Source organism: Protopterus annectens, chromosome 3.part1, assembly GCF_019279795.1.
Source record: "Protopterus annectens isolate FY-2018-M chromosome 3.part1, PAN1.0, whole genome shotgun sequence".
Classification (NCBI taxonomy): Eukaryota; Metazoa; Chordata; order Ceratodontiformes; family Protopteridae; genus Protopterus; species Protopterus annectens.
This window is the reverse complement of record NC_056732.1, coordinates 1802134330-1802148757: the sequence shown is the minus strand read 5'-3', so window position 1 is coordinate 1802148757 and position 14428 is coordinate 1802134330.

The window sequence follows — 14428 nt, the reverse complement described above, 5'->3', positions numbered from 1 at the left end:
TTTGGCTCTGCTGTACTCTGGAATATCCTCCCTTGAGGATCACCCAAGACTACTCTAGCTGGGACTTTTGTCACATCAGTTGAGGAATGGACAACAGTAGGATATTATAGTTATGTGATCACCATAACTCTGCATCTGCAGTGCTTGTTTTCATCCTTCGTCAACTTCCTACCCTCCAGTCCCTCTTCCTTTTGCTTTTTTCCTAGTATACCATGAGGTACTGTGTGGGCTCCAGAAATTCTCTCCTCTATTTTCTTGAACATTGCTACTCTTTAGGAATACATTGTATTTTTGCCTCAGATATTGTGAGTGACTGGTACCAGTTTGTAATTTTGTGGTTCACTGAACAAAGGGCAAACTCAATCTGAGGTAAATTAGAAAAAGATAGGGATTATTGGTAAGGGAGGAGCTCAAGCCTGAAGTTTATTAGAACCCATTAGTTGAGGGAGGATGAAAACAGACAACACAGATGCAGAGTTATGGTGAGTGTATAACTATAATTTTAGCTTTAATGCACCAGCATACTTGGAACTAGCAGTTCCCTGTTTGGGTCAGGTCAGTATAGTGACCTGATGCTCTACTGGAGTTTAGTCTGGGCACAACAGGAAAGCCAGACCATAATGCAGCAGCGTCTTTGATTCTGACAAATCTCCTATCCAAAGGTAAAACAGACTAATTAATGGATGAATTAACTGCTTAATTAGTAATTAACTGGATAAGCTCATTTGCAGAAGTGCCTCTTTTTAGTATCACCCAAGACCATCATCTAGTCAACTGACTTAGTTAGACTCATAAACTATGCAAATAAAGGGTGAGGGGTATTAAACTCAGAACTACTGGAAGAAGCTTATTATTAGCTCATAACCTTAACCCTCTGTGCTAAATTGCCCTTTCTGCCCATGATAACATGCCAGCTAGTCCTTCTACAGGGTAGAACCAGATTCCACTATTATTCTTTCTAACCTACACCTTTTACTCTCTCTCTCACTCTTTCTCTCCCTCTTTCCCTGTATATCCCCTCCCTCTCAACTTATTACAGTTCTTACTTAGTTTTGTTTCTCTTTAGGATCCATTTCTCACCCTTTTTTCTTTTTATGTCTGCATTTCTGTTGCTTTCAACACTTTCCCTCCTGCTATCTTAAATTTATTTCATGATAGCTCCTGCTTCCTGCTGTAGCTGTATTTCTCAAGAACATGCATTAACTGGTAGCTTTTCCAACTTACACTATAGTAGCCAGCCTAAATCAGCACCCTAATTCCTCTTTTTTCATCTCTGTAATTTACGCATCCTCCTTTCCTCTCCTATCTTATTTACAGAGCTAAACTTGCAGCCTTTTTTGTCACCTTCTCTTTTTCACCACACAGAGCTTATCCTGCCATATTGCTTTCCAGCTGTTGTCTCCCTCTTGTTTCTTTCTTGTTTTGTTCTTCTTTCTTTTCACTCTACAGCACTTCTTTTTACTCTCCTTTACTTCACAGTACATTTTCTCCATCTACTCTGCCATTCTTACTGCACAACTTCACACGTATTAACTTTTCTATCTGCATGTGTTTTCTTATAAACATGACTCAAGACGGTCAGTATTTTCCATTCAGCAATGCTTCATCACACAGCTGTGTCTCAATGCTTCATCACACAGCTGTGCCTCTCTGTGGTCCCTCTATTTCCTGTCTCTGTCCTCTGCACCACTATAGTTACTCAGTCCTTTTCACCTTATTTTCATCTCCTGTCACTTTCTTTTAGTGCATCTCCAGTCCCTCATCAGCCTTTTTCTTCTCTACCCCTGTCCTTCATTCCTGCTTCAATTAAACAACAGCAACGGTATTTCCTTGGGATTCTTTTTATCTCCTACTTCCTCATAATTGTCTTACCCCTTATTACTGTTGACTATCACTATAATTCTTCCAGCTTTTTCCCATTCTTTTTCATCTGCTTTTGCATTTTCCACGGGTACAGTCAACGTCCCTAAACATTTCTTACCTTGTGTCCATTGTTATTCACTCTCATCTACATATTTCAACAACACTAATGCTTTCCTAGATTTTCCTTTCTATTTTTATCCATCACTTTCATTACAAATGCTGTTCTTCCTCATCCCTTATCTGATTTCTTTTCTTATGTTAATGTAGCTCTTTGATGACCTGGTAATGGCCATACACATTCTCTGCCTGCCCTTCAGGTCTTGTGCATCCTCAGAGAGGGCACAAATTCTCATATGTCATTTTCAGTCCTGTTATCATCTCCACACTTTTTATCACTCCTTCCAGAAGATACATGCACTGTGTCACATCACTAAATTTAGAAATACATCATCCAGTAACAAAAAAAATTAGCTTCTATTAACAGAAAAACTCAACTTCATATATGAACGCTTTCTTACAGACTTCTCTGGAGGTATGCACTCCATTCCTGCATCTTCCCCTCTTAGATCTGTCCATAATGAAGCTCTATCCTCCCCAAGAGCAAGCACGTAGTATGCCTGTAGTACTCTGAAGTATGTTGGTTATAAATTCCAGAAATGTTTGTCATAAGACAGCATTGCTACACTTTTACATCAGTAACTAACTCTTCTGTATTGGAGGCACAGGGCACACTCAGGTGTATCAGGAGTTGCCTTTTTATGTGACGTCTAACTTAATTGCTCCCTCAGCCTTTGCCATTTTCCACTCTATTCAAGTCAAGATCACCTCAACCTTGACAATCCTTAATTGTCATTATATGACTGGAGTCTCATATGGAAACTGCAGACTCCAGGCTACAGTAGATCACATCTCATACTGAAAGTTAGCTGTGTGTAACTGGTGATCTAAATATTAATTTAAATAATTCCCTGAGCCTCATCCTAAAATGTCTCTGCATGGACTTGTACAAGTTAACATTTTTCCAGTTGCACTGGTTACTGGCTATAAGAGAGGACTGTACTGAACTCCTCCTTGTCTCCTGAAAATCTTTTTTTTTTTCATTTGGTCTTTTTTCTGACACCTTAAGTGATCTTATTTATTATTTAACTACACAGAAATTTAAGAAATAGATTACAGAATTTTTAATCTACTGCATGATTTTTAATCCTGCACTTTCATATGGATGATGTAGTTAATTTCTTTAATTCCGCCTTTTTGAAAGTGATAAATATTTTGACACTCATTAACAAAACACAAGTGGATCACATGAGTTACTCCATCTGTTAAAAATACACTATTAAGATGTGACTAGTTATGCAAAGATATATTACAAGTTATTCATTTAATCCCAAAACCATACAAAGGAAATAGTTGCCAAATATAAACAAGAATATTTAAAAAACATCGAAAAATAATATTATATTTCCTTTAAAATATTTCCTTTAAAACAATCTTATTATCCTCCAGTAAGCATGCGTGTGATGATTTTAATCAACTTTCACATGCAGACAAATCTTCCATCCTAAATCTGTACCTTGACAAATCTAACACATTGCTACATTTTCTAACTAGGCTATATCAACATATGTATCTGTTGCTGCCTACCACATTGAGCATTTTCTGCTAATCAGCCATTTTTAAGTTTCATCTGTCAACACAAACACACTAGATGTTAACTATATTCTGTCCTAGCAGAAACCATGTAAATCCATATCAGATATTATTCATCTGACTTTTCTTTATTCTGCAAATTATTCTATCGCTAAACCTATGTCTATCAGTAGAAGCAATACAGAAGATCACATCCCTAAGATATGAAAGGAGGCCATATTCATCCTTTTGCATTAAGGCAGGCAAATCAATAAAACTTAGCAGATTAATTTCTTTATTCCCTCTGAAACTATAAAAAGTATCACTTGCTCATCTAATCTGCATTAGTACACATAATTTCCCAACTCATTTCAAACATAGTTTTAGCCAAACAGTAATACAAGTGCTGTCCTACATACACAGCTCAAAGAAAGCTAAAATGCCTCAAAATTCTGGAGAAGCAACAACAATTAAACATTTATGTTGCAGAAGGTATTAAGTGTGAGATGTTATGGATTTCCAAGATGCTTAGGTAATGAGTAACTTAGTTTTGGGAATTTATAAATGTATTTTCTTAATCACTGTTGAAGTATTCTTTACTATAGGGATAGCCTGCCAAGGATAGCTGTATATCTGGTCAGCATACCAAAGCCAGGACCTTCCATGTGCTGTACATCAGGTGTATGTCCTTCATATGAAGTATTTTAAGGTACGTAAGTAACATACAAGTGAAAAACCCTCAGAACGTCTTTGTCACTAGTCTGAACACAGGGTTTTGTTTTCAGTCTGTTGGTGGTAGACAAAGATGCAGAATACCAAGCCTTGGGTAGATCGGTATTCCACTGGAGACCCTTCCTTTTTCTTTTTGCTTTGTTTACTGTAGGAACATGTCATATAAAAAATGGAAAATGCGGTTGTTGGAGGCAGCATCACAATGACGGCAGACACAATAAGTGCATTTTTTGTTTAGGTGCAAAATGCAGTCATAAAGAGCATTCCATTTGCCAGGCCTTCATTCTTATGACCCTGTGAAGTCATTTTTTCTTCTCTGCTGGTGTATCTTGAAAATCAGCACCTTAAGCTTCTGGATCAAGGTACTATGGCTTCAAAACCTTCCCACCTGTACATCTGGCCTTCTTTAAAGAAGAAGAAGTAAAATAAATTGAAGCCGGAGGCTTCTGCTGTCCAGCTCTTTTTGGACATTTCCATTGTGTTTGATGAGGAGAGAGTGGACCATCCAGTTCCATCTCCTATTTTTGCTGTTATGACCCTATTAGAGACTGAATGGTGCAGGCTATTTCCACATCCTCTAGAGCTGATTTGACATCCATCAAGGATGAGAATGGGGAACCTCGTCTGGTGATTTTGGAAGGGCCTCAGGTGATTCTGCAGATTCTTATTCAGGAAAAAGTACCTGGTTCTTTAATAGGGGGTACATCAGTGCTTGAAACCTCCAAGGTTTGTAAGGTTGTACTTCCCTGTTAAACAAAAAGCAGAACACCAGCTATATTGCTCCTATTGCTAAGGTCCCCAGAAAGAATAGCAAGACAATACCCAAGTTCTTTTAAAGCCCTAATGGCTTTGGAGCCTCCTCATCAGTTATCAATCCCTTCTTTAGGTCTTCCTTCATCTTCCACTCCTTTAAAAAGGACTAGAGAAATTACTACTTCTGATGACAAAGATTTTGATTCTGAAGAGGAACCTCTAGCATATTTTTCTCAGAGTCATTCATCTTTTGCAATGGCTTGTGTTGAGGAGGACTCTCTTTCCCCTGATTCTCCATTGGAGGAACTTTCCTTTGAAGATCCTACCCTTAAAATGATGCAACACTTGTAGAAGATGTATTATGATCTTCTTCAGATGGTTTCCATTAGACCTTCTGCAGTGCCTCCAGTTCTTGAAGCTTTTATGTCTGCTTCTGAAACACTTGAGTGTCATTCCCCTGCCTCAAAAAAAAAAAAAAAAAAAAAAAAAAAAAAAAAAAAAAAAAACAGGTTTGCAAAGTCCCTGAGACATAGAATTAGTATGAATTCCTCTTCATATCCCTGATCCCACTGTCATTTGTTGCTTTTCCTAAATTCTTGCTAACGCACTTTGATACCAGAGCTATGGATCAGTAAGGAAATAAGGTGTATACCTCTGCTAATCTGTCCTTTAGAGCAGTAATCAGACACATATGATCAGATATATGCTTTCTCTTCTTTCTGAACTGGTGGAATGCCTAGCTTAAATACCTGATTCTGATAAGAAGACCTCAGCTGTTTCTTTCATCAGTTCTACTTCCCAGGTAGTTTGACGTTAAGTGTAGCTATGATGCTGCAGATACTTCTTCAAGGGCAGCTGCATCAGGGTCAGTCACTTGAAGGTATGCCTGACATAGGTTTCAATCCCTTTCAGAGGATGTCAAGGCAAAACTGTTAGATTCCTGTCTGATAGCAAAGAGTGTGTTTGGTTCTGCAGCTGCAGACCTCCTTAAGGTGTTACAGGATAAGAGCAAAGTTGTGCTAGACCTTGAACAGATTTTCTTTCCATGTTGCCAAGTACCAAAGGAACTATGCCTCCAAAGCAGGTCCTTTTGTGAGAGGACATTCAAGATAGTCCCTAAAATGAGAAATGTCCTCTTAAAGGACTTTTTCTGAGAAACTAAGTCATGACTATAAGAGCAAAAGTCTTCCTTTCGAGACAAACCTGCTTCCATGTGACTATCATCCTCTTGTCCTCACTTTTTAGGTATTCATCAGTATCTTCCTTGCCATTTGCATATTTTTACCTTTAATTCAAGGTCTTCTGTCTCATGGCACTATTCAGTCTGTTCCTCCATGCCAGAAGGGCAAGGATTTCTGTTCTAGAGAATTTTTGGTTTCCAGGAAAGAAGGAAACTTCTTGAAGACCTATCTTAGATCTTTCCTTTGTCAATATTTTTCTGAAAGTTTTCTCCTTCAAAATTTTAACTCTTTAGATACTATTTCCTATGCTTCTACCTCAGGCTTTTTTGGTTTCTCTAGGTATGAATGATGTTTGTCTTCATAATGCTATTCATCATTATTTCAGGAAGTTTTTACAGTTCTCTGTATCTTCCTCACATTTTCGGTTCCTGCTTTGCCATTTGCTCTTTCTGCAGCCTCAAGGATATTTACCAAATATCTAGCCCCTATCATAGCCTTTTGCAGACTTCATGGTTGACAGATTTTATCTTATCTGGACAACCTTCTCCTTCAAGTTTTATCTCAGCAAACTCTCCCGTGGGAATCAGAACTTACAATGCTCCTGCTTTACAGTGCAGGTTTCACTCTAAATGTACAAAAGTCAGCTCTGACACCTTCTCAGGATAATTTTTTGGGGTGCTGAATTTATATTCTTACTATAACAGTTTTTCTTCCTCCTTCCATGGTCCTCTCCTGTACATATTCCTTTCAGTACTTTCTTCCATTGCAAGAGACTTCAGTAAGGGAATTCCCAAGAGCCCTGGGATTCATGGCATCCATTAACCCTATAGTTCCATTTGCCAGACTCCATATGAGAATGTTGAAATGGTATCTGATGGCAACTGGCTTCAACATTGTCATCCTCTGGACCTCTGAATTCCTCTCCTGCCTAAGGAAAGAATTTCTTTGGTGAATTAACATATCTCTAAATCCAGATCTTTCTTTTCTGGTTTATCCTCCCACTCAGCATTTGTATACATATGCTTCAGATTTAACCTAGGGCTTATTCCATCAATGTCAGTGTCTAAAGAGTTTGGTGTCTTCAGGAGGGGACAGAGTACATAAATGTCAAGGAAATGTAGGCTTTGATGTTGTCCGTTAAGGCCCTGCATTATCTTTGGTCTCTAGGACCACTTGTGGTCTTTATGAACAACACCACAGTTATGTCATAAATAAACTAGCATGGAGACAAAGTCTTACTGTCTTTGCCGACTAGCCCTCATAGCATGGGACTTTATCATGAATTATCAGTTGGTACTTCAGGCGGTCTGTATCCCCTCTGTATCCCCTCAGAAAAGAATATAGTGTTAGATACTTTGAGCAGATCCTGGACAAATCACAGGTGGATATTGCACAGAGGATTTCCTGGACATTGGTATTTAGTGGAGTACTCCTCAGGTGGATCTGTTTGCCTTACCACAGAACAGGCAAATCAGCAAGCTCTATTGCTGATTACCAAGTCCTCTTGACTTGGAAACTGGATACCATACATTTTACTTGGAGAAGGATATTCCTGTACATACCCCGCCCCCCCTTGCCAAAGATCCTTCGCAAGATCATATTGGACAGGCCCAGAATCTTGTTGGTGACTTCCTTTTGGCTCAAACAGCATTAGCTTCCCACTTCACTTTCATCTGGCCAGGGGCAGACATTTATTATTTATTTATGTATTTATTTATTGACATTTGTTGACTGGGAAAGTCCACTGGGTCAAAATAACCCATTTTCAGTGGAGGCCCAGGGAGAAAAGCTCCACAAATACTTTGCAATACGAAGAAGCATACACGAACACTGCAATGAAAAATAATGACGTGATAATCACAAGTAATACAAACATTTACAATATAATAAAGGGCACTAATTATGGTAATAGTTAAACTAAAGACACTTTAGATAATAGAAAGCATAAAATTAGAAGTACAAGCAGCAAGAAGCAAAAAGTAGATGTATTTCTCAGCTGTTTGATTAGAACTGTATTTGAAAAAAAAAGTAGTAGTATTTTTGTGTAGAGAGGGATAGAAATGTTTATGGTGGGTTGAAATTGGTTGTGCAAGAACAGGTGGGGGTTATTTATATAATGTTTTTAGAGTGGATTTAAAGGCTTTTAGTGAGTCATGTTGAGTGATGTGTGAGGGAATGGCATTCCATTGCCTAGCAGTGCTGTAGGAGTACAGATGCTCACCAGCTCTCTTATTAGGTTTGGATACATTAAGAGATGTTTATTAGTGGATCTAAGTAAGTAGGTATCTGTATATGGTTGAAAAATAGAATGGAGTGCAGGGCAGTTATTTTGTTTAAATAGTAAGTTGTGTGCTATAGTAAGTTGCGTGTAGTGAAGGTAGTGGGGGAATTCTAGCGAATTACGTTGGGAAATAGCTTGACAGTGATGTGAGCGGTTCCGCAGGGCAGAGGCAAATTTATTTTATAAGAACAAGCTTGAAGCTTATTAAAATGGTTGAGTGGAGGTTGGTGAATATGGGACTTCCATAGAGAAGAGAAGGAATGAGTAGAGTGTTGGCCAGTTTTAGTTTGGTGTTTGTGTCAAGATTTGCTCAGATGTTATTATTCTGTCTTATATGTTACTCTGTTTTAGTAGTTTTTGAAAATTGTATTGTATTTCTTGCTTTGTTGATATTAGCTTTGTAATATTTGTGTATGGAGCTTTTCTTCTCAGGCTTCCATTGAAAATGGGCTAATTTTCGGCCCAATGGGCTTTCCCGGTTAACACACTGCAAATAAAGAAATAAAGATATAGTTTACGATGGTAAAGTTTCCCTAGTTTAAAGTGTATTTTCTTTATTATGTTAGGAATGTGTTGCTCAAATGTGAGCCGATTGTCAATAGTTATACCTAGTAGTTTTGATGAGTTTACTAGTTCAATTTCTGTTTTGCTATATGAGGATATTTTCAAGTCTTTGTTTGGTGGTTTTGAAGAGAAGAGTAAGAGTTTGGATTTGTTAGGGTTCAACAGAAAATGAAAATCATTTAACCAGGATTCAATGGATGAAAAAGAGTTTTGTGTGTGTTTAAGGAGGTCAGAGAAATTATTGGAGGAGGAGATAATGGTAGAATCATCAGCATTATGAATGAGTTTACTTTGTAATGAAACTTTATGAAGGTCATTTATGAAGGTGTTAAAAAGTAGGGGCCCTAGAATAGACCCCTGTGAAACACCTATATTATTGGTTTGGAATTCTGACTGTTCATTGAGCCATTTGACTGCTTGTTCTCTGTTTGTTAAGTAGGAGGAGAACCATATTAGAGTGTTAGAGGAGCAGCCCAACTTTCCTAGTTGGTTTAACAGTAAAGGATGAGACACAGTATTGCAATCCTAAGACAGATCTAACAAGATTGTTGATGTAGCTAGGCCTGCATCTAGGCCTTTGTTAACTCTGTCAATAAATGACAGTAGAGCTGTAATGGTGCTATGTGCTGGACAGAAACCATGCTTGGTTGGGGCAAGGAGGTCATTGTCAGTGAGGTATTTAAGAAAGTGAGCATGTGTGCATTTTTCTAGTATTTTGATAGAGGGCGAATATAGAGATAGGGTGATAGTTGCAAAGTTCATTGAAGTTTCCACCCTTATATAATGGGGTTGTGATAGCTCTTTTACATATATTTGGGACATATGATTCTGAGATGGAACGATTCATAAGAATACTGACTGGGTAGGCAATTGATTTGGCAGCAAGTTGTAAATATTCAGGTGGAAGTTTATCAGCAGATAGGGAGCAAGGTTTTAGTTTGGATAATAGTCTAGGTACTAGGGATGTCACAAGTCATCACAACAAGTTACCCCACAGGATGGACCTCCTCACACAAAACAAGGACTTTCTCTCAGCCACCATAATCTTCTCACCCTACAATTGACTTTCTGGGTATTGCGGTCTTGATTACTTTTCATTACCATTTTTCTGAGGATGTGCTTTGGGTTTTATAGGAGGCAAGAACACCCACTACTAGAAAGTCTTATGTAGCTAATAGGAAGAGATTTTTCTCTTTTGCATCACAGTGATGAACAGGACCCTCTTGCCTTTTCTTCTTTACTATCTGTGTGAATTGTTAAATTCTGGTATGGGATATTCCCTTTTTATTGTTCATGTGCCAGAATCTCTACCTGTCTGCCACTGATCCACTACTTTCTTCCTAGATTTGAGGTCAAACATTTTCTGAAAGCCATCCTTCATACTAGGCCTTCAAGAAAACACATTTCTTCTTCTTAGGGTCTGAATTATGTTCGTGACAAGCTGACCCAACCACCTTTTGAGCCAGCAGCAACTTCCAATTTGAAATTGTACATGTAAAACTGCTTTGTTGATAGCCTAAAGGCTTAACAAAGAGACTCTGAATTCAGGCACTTATGGCTGTTCTTCTGTTTCTAGTTTTCCAAAGAGACAGAGTATCTCCTAGAATCAGTACTACATTTAAGCCTAAGGCTGTCAGTGAAATATCTTTGAATCAGACTCCCATGTTCTCTCTTTTATCTTCTGTACAAAATAGCACTGAAAGGATTTTCCATTCTTTGGATTTGCACAGACAGCTCAGATACTATTTATATTAGAAAAAGTCTATTAGACTATCTCAGACTAAGGTGGAAATAAAAAAAAAGCTTATCCAACAAAAAGTGAACCAGCAAACAGAATGGGACTCTGGTTCACATTCTTCTGACAATAATGCCAATAGAGAAACTTAGCCATCAAAGTATTTTCCAGTTTTCCAAAGGAAGATGCTTGAGAGATAGAAAAAAAAAAACAGATGGAGTTGACTAGAAGAATCTAGAGTGCCTGAGATCTGAGTCAAGGTCTGGTGTTGGGACATGGAGATGAACAGGATGAAGACTAGAAACACTGAAATTAATGAATAAATGGGAAAACATACCGCACAATTCACATTTGTAAATATAGCTTTACAAGAAAAAGTAGCTGAGAATATTTGGATTTTTGTTGACTTTGTTAAACTTCTGGGTGGACTGTAAAGCATTTACTCCACTTGATGTCATTACTGTTTACGACAACACTAAAAGGGAAAAAAGTAACTGTAAGCAAAACAATGTTTGTTCTTATTAGTATTTGTATAATACATTTCATGATATAAACTGCATGTTATATAAAGTAAAGCAGTTTTGTATAGTGCATTGTCAGGGGCTAGTTAAAATGTGGGATGAGTCTTTTCACTGACTGTTGCATATGTTGAAGACATTAAAGCAAAAATACTTTTACAGTTGAAATAAATAAAGGCTTTACAGTATAACAAGAATAGAAAGACTTGACAAAGCATATTTACCAAGTAAATGCTGTGATCTTGTGATGCTGGGGTGGTGGTTGGGTGTAAAAGTGCACTAATTTTATTATATGTAGAAATGAAATATTTTTTCTTATTTTTACAATGGTGAATGTCCACATTAATGCTGTTGGGTAAAGGTATAAACACATGTTTTTGTAAGTAAGTAGGCATTAGAAATTAAGACAAAATGACAAAAATCATGAAAAATAGGTTCATAGGTTCATAGGTTTATACTAGGCTATCTGCCCTAAGGCATTCATAAGCCTAACCCAAAGTTATGTGGCTTACGCCACTTCTTATGTTAGAAATAATGTGCCCATTAGTTTGTTGTGCCTCTGTCCAGCAGTGACACAGAGATGATTCCCGGGGTAAACCTATGATCTCCCATCCACCGGTCAAGATTTCTCTTGAACAGAGCCAGCGAGGTGCTCTGCCTCACATGGACCGGGATTCTATTCCACAGCATGGGGAGTCTCTGGGTGATAAATCTATCCCTCCAGCACGTCCTATTTATATCCGTGCTAAGGTTTAAGTCACTTGCTCTAGTGGTTCTGGTGGATTTGGATTTTTTGAGGTGGAGCATGTCCATTAATTCCGGGTTGGTCATGGCCTTGTATGTCAGGCACAGGTCACCTCTGAGCAGACGGTATGCAACTGAATAGAGTTGGAGTTTCTTCAGTCTGGCAGTATATGACAGGTTTTGGAGTCCCTTTATCCTTTTGGTGAGGAACTTTTGGGGTCTCTCCAATTGCTGCAGGTGTCAGGTGAGATACATCCCGAATGGGGCATTGTACTCAATCATTGGTCTGATAAGTGAAGAGTACAGGGGAACAATGACCTCACTTGATCTGGATGTGAATCCCTTCATGATCAGATGGGCAATGTAGAAGGTCTTTTGAACCACTTTAGCAATGTGAGTGTCAAAAGAGAGGCCACTGTCAACCTGGGTACCCAGGTCCCTGATAACCTCTTCTGTGCTTAGTGAGTTGCCACCTATATGGTAGCTTGGAGTTACCTTGTTTTTCCCGAAGGGTATGACTATACACTTTTTTGCGTTTAACTTCAGGCCATGGCTCTGGCACCAGCTATCAGTTTCCGTGAGACCCCTCTGAAGGATGTCTGTGTCCGATGTACTATCCACTATGGCACCCAGTTTGCAGTCATCCGCAAACTTTGTCAGCCATAGTCCTCCTATGTTTGCCTGTACTTCTGAGAAGTAGATGCCGAACAATAGGGGGCCAAGGACTGAGCCCTGTGGGACACCACTTGTAACTGGCTTGGAGTCTGACATGGCTCCAGCAACTCTAACCCTGTGGGTTCTGTCCTTTAGCCAGTTTGCAACCCATCTTGTGACATATGGGTTTACATTTAAGCTGGTAAGTTTCTCTATGATACCCGAGTGGGGTATTGTGTCGAAAGCTTTTGCAAGGTCAAGGTAGGCTGTATGGACTGCCTTTCCCTCATCAATGGCCTTGGTAACTGTTTCGAAGAAGTCAACCAAGTTCAAAAGGCAAGATCTGCCCTTGACAAAGCCAAACTGGGTTGGGTCCAAGGTCTGCAAGTCCCCTATGTCCTTGTTTATGAGTTCCATTATGATCCTCTCCATAGCTTTGCAGACCAGACTTGTTAAGCTTATGGGGCAGCAATTACCAGGGTCCGTAGAGGCATCGCCTTTGTGGAGTGGGACCACAAGTTGCCGTACGCCACTCCTTGGGCATATATCCTGTGGTAAGGCTAAGATTAAACAGCTGCCTTATGTGCGGGTTTAGTTCTTCATTGAGTTCATGTAGCACACAGCTAGGGACACCATCCGGTCCCATTGATGCTGTGTTTTTAGCTTTAGAGAGAGCAGCTTTCACCTGCGCATTTGAGATGTCTGGGAGGCTACACTCTGTTGGGATAGTTATCTCTCCTTTTGGGGGGGAGAGGGGGTGAAGTTTGCTCTGAACCTGTCTGCCAGTATGTTGGCAAAGTCTGTGGGTTCAGTGATGTTTGTATCATTTTGGACTAATTCTGAGCATATCTGGGAGTTTCCACCCAGGTTTCTGACATAGCTGAAGAAGGCCTTATGATTGTCTTTTGAATCTATGACAATTTTTTTCTCAAAGTTGGCCTTGGATGATTTTATGAGGGATCGTAGTTTCTTGCTAGTACTGATCAAAGATGCCTTCCCTTTTTGGGATTTTGCTCTATCATGTATAAGCTTTCTCCTCTTATTGTAAAGTTTGTTTATGGCTGGGGTCCACCAGACTGGACGTTTGCCCTTGGTGGAAAGAGTCTTGGTTTTATTTGGGATTGCCTGATCCATGCAGTCCTGAAGGTGTTCATAGAAAGCATTTGTAAGGGCTTCCACAGCTTGGGTTGTGGTTTCCTTTGGCTCGGGGGCCTTGAAGGATACCACACCTGTCTTGAGTAGTGTGAAGTTTGCTTTAGAGAAGTTCTTCACTGTGGTCTTTTTTGTTTGGGGTGGGGGCGGGATGTGGATTTCTAGTGAGATTAGTTTATGATCTGATCTCACCAAAGAGGGATATACTTCTGGTGTGGAGCATTTTGTCCCCATGTTTGTGATGATGAGATCTAGTATATTTTCTCCTCTTGTGGGGACGGTGACTAGTTGTTCCATGGCATTTGAATTTATGAACTCCAGGAACCAGACTGGACGTTTGCCCTTGGTGGAAAGAGTCTTGGTTTTATTTGGGATTGCCTGATCCATGCAGTCCTGAAGGTGTTCATAGAAGGCATTTGTAAGGGCTTCCACAGCTTGGGTTGTGGTTTCCATTGGCTCGGGGGCCTTGAAGGATACCACACCTGTCTTGAGTAGTGTGAAGTTTGCTTTAGAGAAGTTCTTCACTGTGGTCTTTTTTGTTTGGGGTGGGGCCGGGATGTGGATTTCTAGTGAGATTAGTTTATGATCTGATCTCACCAAAGAGGGATATACTTCTGGTGTG